The following is an 8696-nucleotide window of genomic DNA, read 5'->3' as shown; positions in this document are numbered from 1 at the left end:
TTTTTTTTTTTTTTTAATTTTTATTTATTTATTTATTTATTTAATTTATTTATTTGCTGTGTTGGGTCTTAGTTTCTGTGCGAGGGCTTTCTCTAGTTGCGGCAAGCGGGGGCCACTCTTCATCGCGGTGCACGGGCCTCTCACTGTCGCGGCCTCTCTTGTTGCGGAGCACAGGCTCCAGACGCGCAGGCTCAGTAATTGTGGCTCACGGGCCCAGTTGCTACGCAGCATGTGGGATCTTCCCAGACCAGGGCTCGAACCCGTGTCCCCTGCATTGGCAGGCAGACTCTCAACCACTGCGCCACCAGGGAAGCCCCATAAACTCTTATTAAGCAAAAATCAAAAGATTGAAACGGGTCACTTGTAGGATTCAGTGAACTCAACACAATTGCTGACATGGATTATCTGGGTGCTAAAATTTCAAAAAATTGTCTCAGAGTAAAAGGAGATATTCAACTTATTTTGTTTTCTTCCTTAGCTCAATCAAATAATATTTCTAAAATTCACTTCCAGAAGCCAAAGATAAATATATGATATCACTTATATGTGGAATCTAAAAAAAAACAAAACAAAAAAACCCCCCAAAAAGATACAAATGAACTTACTTCCAAAGCAGGTAGAGACACAGACATAGAAAACAAATTTATGGCTACCAAAGGGCAAAGGGGGGTGGGGGAGGGATAAATTAGGAGGTTGGGATTAACAGATACACACTATTATATATAAAATAGATAACCAACAAGGACCTACTGTATAGCACAGGGAACTATACTTAATATTTGAACAAGAAAGAAACCATTTCAACTGTCAAAACTTTGCTTTGTCTTTGTGGCCGTGTCTTTCTCGGCCACAAAGGGAAAAGAATCTGAAAAAGAATATATACATATATGTGTAACTGAATCATTGTGCTGTACACCTGAAACTAACATGATATTGTAAATCAACTATACAACAATAAAATTTTAAAAAAATTCACTTCCCATCCTTTTGAAATGGAATATGTGCTTTATAATGAAACACTACATTTTATCATAAAGTTAGCAAGTGATCTTGGCTAAGTTTTTTCCCAAAGAAGCTGGCTCTTTTTCAGGACAATGCACTCAGCATGTGTTAGAGACACAAACCAGAGCATGTGTCTTCCACCAGGCACACAGCTATTGGAGGGAGATGGGAGAAACTTTCACCTTGTTTCTTTACCACTAATTTCTAAGAATGAGTTTGTGAAAATTTAAAGTGTCAGAGAAAATATATGCACGAATCCTGTAATTAGGTCATTACTTAATAAAGGCCTGTCTAGTAACAGACAGGTGAATGCATTTTATGTCTAAACGATAAAATGACAAATCAATTTTTTTTCCAGGGGAGTTAGAGAGTTTTATTCCAAAAGCATCTTGTTTGCAACATGTCTAAAGCAAAACAAACATGCTGTGGAGACAAAGACATTTCCGGAATTCAAAAATTTTAAATTGCTGTGAAGAATTATTGCCAACACTGGCACATTACTTAGAGCTGCTAGTTAAAATTTTTGAAAGCTAGACATGTTTAAATCCAAATTGTGACCCCTTAGGACCCAGTCTCCTGACATCTAAAATGTGACGTATAATTTCATGGGAGAAAAAATACTTATGGTAAAGTTAAGCCCAATACTGAAAAATATCTTCCACATTTGTGAATTTTTTATGAGAAAATAATTCAAGAGAAGAACATGTATACTGTTTTCAACTGGTGGATCATGAAAATAAAACATGGGTTCAATGGGTTAGTATAATATTTTGGGAATAATGATCAACCACAGTGAAGGGATGAACTATTCATAGAATACTTTTTCTGACTGTGAGTCACACTTAGAATTTCTTCACCCATTCAAGTACATATATTTATTTCCACCATATATGTATGCGTTTATATTATGCATACACAATGGAAATAAATATATGCGTTTATATTTCACATTTAAAACTTTAATGCATTTGAATTGATTTGTGTATAAACTGTGAGATATAGGAAATCTGATTTAGTTTTTCCAAATAATTAGTCATTCAATCCAATATTTCTCTGACTACTGTGATTGTGACATACTACATTTTTACAAACGCTTGAGTATGTTTCTAAAGTTTCTTTATTGATAATTAGTCTGTCCATTCTTCAACCAGAAAAATACCATTTTAATTATTAGATTGTACATTGGTATGTCTAATGTCTGGTAAGGGGGGCGGTTCCTCTCCAACGTTTTATGTTACTTTACAAGAAACAAATTATCTTGTATGTTTCAGTAAAGGTATTGTTCCAGGTAAATCTTAGAATAATTTCGTCGAGGTCAAAAAAAGACCCAATAGAGTTCTATAAATTCAAATGTATTAAATTATATTACATTTTTAGATCCTATAAATTAATTCTATTACATTGTATTAAATATATATAAGAATTAATGTAAGTCTTCCCACCCCGAAGAATGTTATGTCTCTTCACTTATTCAAGAATTTTATATCTTGGGACTTCCCTGGCGGTCCAGTGGTTAAGACTCCATGCTTCCAATGTTCCAACACAGGAGGTGCAGGTTCTATCCCTGGTTGGGGAACTAAGATCCCGCATGAGGCGAGGCGGGCCAAAAAAAGAAAAAAGAATTTTATGTCTTGAAGTAAAGTGCTAGTAGTGACTTGACAGGGACTCTGCACATTCTGTTTATTGCTAGTATCTTTATTTTTTTAATTGAAAATATGTAGATGATTTTTTAACTTTACTGCTGTTGCTGCTATGTCAGAAAGATATTGATCTCTGTGTATTGGATTGTTAACCAACCACTCAGTTTGAGTTTGTCATTAATTAGAATAGTTTTAATAAGTTGATTCCCTTGGGCTTTTCAGGCAGACAGTCAAATTGCCTGTAAAAAGAGATAACATTGTCTCCTACTTTGCAATTTGCAGCTTCCTGTTTTTTTCATCTTATTTCATTGTCTAACATTTTCAAATCAATGATTAACCATAACAGTGATTGTAGGCATTTTTCTTGTTCTTGATTTTAATGGGAGTGCCCATATTTTTTCACTGCTAAATAAATTTACCTGCTTATTTCCAATAGGTTGTTAGATTTTTAAGAAAATGACATTCTATTTCTAGTTCTAGAAGCTTTTTTTTTAAATTCAGAAGTGAATATTATCAAACACCTTTTTTATATTTATCAAAAAATCATAAAGCCTTTCTACTTTGACCTATTTATTCATTCAAGAATTATAGAACAAGGACTTCCCTGGTGGTGCAGTGGTTAAGAATCTACCTGCCAGTGCAGGGGAGAGGGGTTCAAGCCCTGGTCCGGGAAGACCCCACATGCCATGGAGTAACTAAGCCCATGGGCCACAACTACTGAGCCTGAGCTCTAGAGCCCGCGAGCCACAACTACTGAGCCTGCATGCTGCAACTACTGAAGCTCACACACCTAGAGCCCATGCTCCACAACAAGAGAAGCCACTGCAATGAGAGGTCCGTGCACTACAACGAAGAGTAGCTCCCGCTTGCCACAACTAGAGAAAGCCCGTGCACAGCAACGAAGACCCAACGCAGACAAAGAAAAAAAAAAAAAGAATTGTAGAACAACTTAATTTACGTTAAATCATTCTTACATTCCAGCAATAAAATATACTTAGACATGGTGGATTATTACTGGACTAGACCACTAGACAATAGACATTAATATTTTATTAAAGTTTTTGCATCTGTGAGACTCATATGTAGTTTAAATAGTGACATTTGTTCCTTAAGGATTTCATGACAATGATTTGTAAAATTATCTTGTGACAGCAATGTTATTGAAGACAGATTTTTGATAACTTTTAAAATTTCAAGAGTTCTTTCCTGGCTTTCTATTTCTTATCGAATCCATTTGAGTTATCTGCATCTTTCTAGCAAAACATCAGTTTTCACACTTATATAGCATAAAGTTGTGTTTCTATCAATTTCTGTTTTGTAGTTCTAAATAGTTGTTGCCTTTTTTAAGCTCTGTTGTTTGGTCACTGAAGAGTCATTAAAGTTATATATTTGTTCTGAACTGTATAATCTGACAATGTAAAATGACACTCCTGCGCTCCATTCAATCCTCTTCTTCTCGCTGGTGAGTCAGCATTCTATCAGGATAACAGAGCCACTGTGAGCATTATGAGAATGAGGGACTTATTTTAGGACCCAGGGCTGACAGGTGTGGGAGAGGCTCAGGCAGTGAAGGTCTGTGAAGGGGGAGGGAGGATCTGAGAAGCCGTCACTCACCAGCTCATCTGAAGCTGGTGGACATACGGGGGGCTTGCAGGTCTCGCTTCCAAAGTGAAACCACAAAGGGCAAGCCCTTGGTGAGGGCCAGGGATACTTCTGCCTCAAGGGAGGCACTGCGTCTGGGTCCAGCCATCTGTGCAGGTCTACAACCAACTGCCTGGTGGTGGCCTGGGGACACAGTTTCTCAGCAGGACCAGCAGTCAGGAGCGCGAGTTGGACCCAGAGCCAAAATTTAGCAACATATAAACATGATGATACGTCAGGTCAAATTTGGGTTAATTACAATAGAAGGTTTAACATTTGAAATCAACCTACCTAGTTTACCACATTAGCATAAAAAGAAGAAAAAACATATGATCATCTAGATAGATTCAGGAAAAATAAAGCATTTTATGAGATTTAACACCCATTCATGATTATAAAAAATAAAAATAAAAAAAATAAACTCTTGAAAACCAGGAATATAATGGGCCATCTTTAATCTAATAAGAAACATCAACAAAAACCTTGAAGTAAACCTCTTAATGATAAAATATTGAAACTCCCCCCATAAAATCAGGAATGAGACAAGGATGTCCATTGTTACACATTCATCATTATATGGTAGGTCTTCTGTTTGTGACAAGCCAAGCAAAAAAAGGCAAAAGAATTATAAAGAAATAAATAAAACTCATTATCTACTGATGGCATCATTGTGTACATAGATAAGCCAAAGCAATCTACAAAGTATTCAAATTAATAATCAAATGGAGCAGAGTGACTGAATACAAAACCAACACGCACACAAAAATCAATTGTATTGGGGCTTCCCTGGTGGCGCAGTGGTTGAGAATCTGCCTGCCAATGCAGGGGACACAGGTTCGAGCCCTGGTCTGGGAAGATCCCACATGCCGCGGAGCAACTGGGCCCGTGAGCCACAGTTACTGAGCCTGCGCGTCTGGAGCCTGTGCTCCGCAACAAGAGAGGCCGCGATAGTGAGAGACCCGCGCACCGCGATGAAGAGTGGCCCCCGCTTGCCACAACTAGAGAAAGCCCTCGCACAGAAACGAAGACCCAACACAGCCAAAAATAATAAATAAATAAAATAAACCCAAAAGTTAAAAAAAAAAAAAAAAAGAGTCTGCAGAACTGAACGTCCTTGCTCTTATACTGAGGTTTAAAAAAAAAAAAAATCAATTGTATTTCTATACACCAGCGATAAAGAAGCAGAATAAGAATTTTTAAAAATGTATCGTTGACAATAACATAAAAATAAAATAACTAGGAGTAGATGTATCAGAATATGTGCAGGAATTTTACATTGAAAATGATGAAGCATTTTTGGGGGAAATTAAAGCAGACCTATGTGAGTGGAAAGGTACATCATTTCCATAGATGGAGAAAACCAATATGCTAAGGATGCCAGTCATCTCAAATTGATCTGCAGGTCGAATCCAACCCTAAGTAAAATTCCAGCATGTCTACTATTGTGAAACTTGGCGAGCTGATTCCTAAATGCATATGGAAATGCATAATGCTGAAGCAGCAAGAAAATCTTGAATCAGAACAAAGCTGGAGTCCTTCTCCGCTTAGTTTCTTCCTTTAACTTTCAATCTGCTAATATCAGATTTTGTAGGCATGACTCTCATGAATAGTGCTCACTTACATTTTCAGAACTTTCTGGAAGTTTTCTTTCTGATTCTGGGTTATTACACCATTTATATTTTTTATTCTAGTTGATAAATAATTGCTTGCTTCTGTCTTCTTGTTCTTTGGATTTATCTTCTACGTGTTTGTTCTTTCTCCTTACCTTAAAATTTTTTTTTCTTGATGGTATGGAGGAGGGGCTTTATATTTCGAAGTTAGATATCCTGACTTTTAATTCTGGAAATGGTTATATTGTTGCTTTTTAATATAAGCTCATGAGCTAGCCTTCCCTAATTCTCAGAGTAAAGATCTAAATGTTACTTTTTGATTTACTATCTATTGCTCTGTCTCACCCAATCCCCCAAGTACACACATACACACACGGACACATGCACACCTTTGCACACACATACACATACACAAACACACACCACACTGATTGTCATCCTATCTTCTCCCGTCCATGTCTCCACATTTTAAATATAATCTGGCATCTTATATCCACTCATTTAATTTCACCATTTTTCACTTTCTAAAACTTCTCTATTGAGAATAAACTCATTATTTACATTCTAAGAGTCCTGTGCTCACTACATCACGTCTGCAATTTTCTCGTTCTCAGGCCCCAGCTTTGGCTGTATGTCCCAGCCAGCAGGAGCCCATCTTCCTGTAACTCACTTCAGTGTCCTGCACTGAGAAAACCTGAGTATTTACTACACACTGGTAAAGTGCATTATGGGGTGGTTTTGGCTCTTCCATTGGCTAAAAATTAAAGTGGGATCAACTTAAAATGACATGAAATAATAGAAAGAATAAATTTATGGAAGCATTGTTTTTAATTTTAAAGAAAAACATTTTTAAAGAAAAATAATTACAGGGGACTTGTCCTTCCAGACATCAAACAACACTGTAAGAGTATAGTCTTCCAAGAATCTTGTATCTAGTAAATTAATAAGCAAAGTAGAGAACGCCAAAACAGACCCTGGTAGATTCGGAATCTAAGAAATGAAAAGAAGTGATATTTCAAAAACCTGAGAAAAAGATGAAATATTGGCCTTCCGCAGGAAAAAAAAAGATACCAACAAGGCCCTGAGGCAGCGGGTTCTCAAACCTCAAACACTTTGATCTCAGACTTCCAGGCTCCAGAATTGTGAGAGCATGAATTTCTGCTGTTCAAGCCGCCCCATATGTGGTATTTTGCAAGGGCAGCCCCAGCTGACTAAGAGAGTGAGTCCTACCTATTATCCCACCGCTGGTCCCAGGAGCTTCAGTCCTGCCTGAATCAGACATTCGTGCAAACCACACATCTGTTTACGTGTGTACTGACTCATTAACAACTCCCTGTGAACGGGGCGTCCGCTGACTCAGCAAAGAAGGCTCTCAACAGATGACAGTTACATAGTGACGACTCATTAATTCTCCCTCGAGTATAAAGGCTCAAACCTGAAATATACAAAGAAATCCCAGTGGGTTCTTCAGTTCTCTGATTCCTAAACATGTCTCAATTGATTTTTTTAAAAGACACTCAGCGAATTCAGGTGGCGTTGGACCTGCTTTACATCTGTAATGGTGATTTTCATCCTTTTTGGAAATGTTAAATGCCATGTTGCTTGATTTTTAATCACTTCCCCCAACTTGCTCAATTTTAAGCGGTCTCATAGTACTACCATGAAATGAGTTTAAATTCTTCTGAAGAGATTTCTATGACCTTCCTAAAGATAATTTCTGATAACCCCAGGTCAAAAACACAAGAATGGGGAAATTCCCTGGCAGTTCCGTGGTTAGGACTTGGCACTTTCACTGCTGTGGCCCGGGTTCGATCACTGATTGCGGAACTAAGATCCCACAAGCTGTATGGCCCCCCAAAAAAATAAAACACAGGAATGGGAAAGGATAAGCAACTGGGATTGGAAATTGTGACACTCAGCTGGGACTATTTATATAACCATGTTATAGAAAAATTCTTAGGTCTTTCCTGCAATCATTTTGAACCTTAGCAAACAGGCGCAGGTCATTTGTGGTTTGATCTTTACAAAATTGCTGGAGGATTCTCAAGACTGTCCAGGGGTCACCTCCTCCGAGAAGACTTCCCTGAACTTCCTGGGGTGTAGGAACATCCCTCCCCCCCTAACTCTGGAGCTCCCACAGCACCCTGAGGCTACCCTAACTCCACCATCATCACCTGGCAGCCTCCCCCTTCTGACTGTGGGTTCAGGCTTCCTGGTCCTCACATCCCCAGGGCCCACTGCAGGCTCGGCCCCAGCAGGTGCTCGATGAATATGAAGGATGGAATAATCCATCGTGAAAGGAAGAGTGACACAGGTGGGGTTTTGAGAGCAGGAATCTGCCATCCTAACTGTTGGCGCCCCTCTGGTCCGACCCCAAGTACGTGGCAGCAGGCGGAAACCCAGTAAGCCTGTGTGATTGATGACAGCCCCCCAGTGGGGATGGGGGGTGAAGGAAGCAGAGCAGGTGCAGGCCCTGTGCCCTGTGCCCCTGGCTCTTCCCTCCGAAGCGCCCCTGCTTCTCCGGGCCGCCTGCACCACCCTTAGCTCAGCCTCTGCACAATTCCCGAAGCCTCAGATCTGCCCAGGACTGTTATAAACTCTTATTATGAATTACTCTCCATTAAAGTTTGGTGTTATTTTAAGGACTTCCCTGGTGGTCCAGTGGTTAAGACTCTGTGCTTCCACTGTAGGGGGCATGGGTTTGATCCCTGGTTGGGGAACTAAGATCCCGCGTGCTGTGCAGCGTGGCCAAAAAAAAAGTAAGCTTAGTATTTTTTTTTTTTTTTTTTTTGCGTATATGTCA

The sequence above is a fragment of the Balaenoptera acutorostrata genome, chromosome 2, assembly GCF_949987535.1.
Source record: "Balaenoptera acutorostrata chromosome 2, mBalAcu1.1, whole genome shotgun sequence".
Classification (NCBI taxonomy): Eukaryota; Metazoa; Chordata; class Mammalia; order Artiodactyla; family Balaenopteridae; genus Balaenoptera; species Balaenoptera acutorostrata.
Note: the sequence above shows the minus strand (reverse complement) of the source record.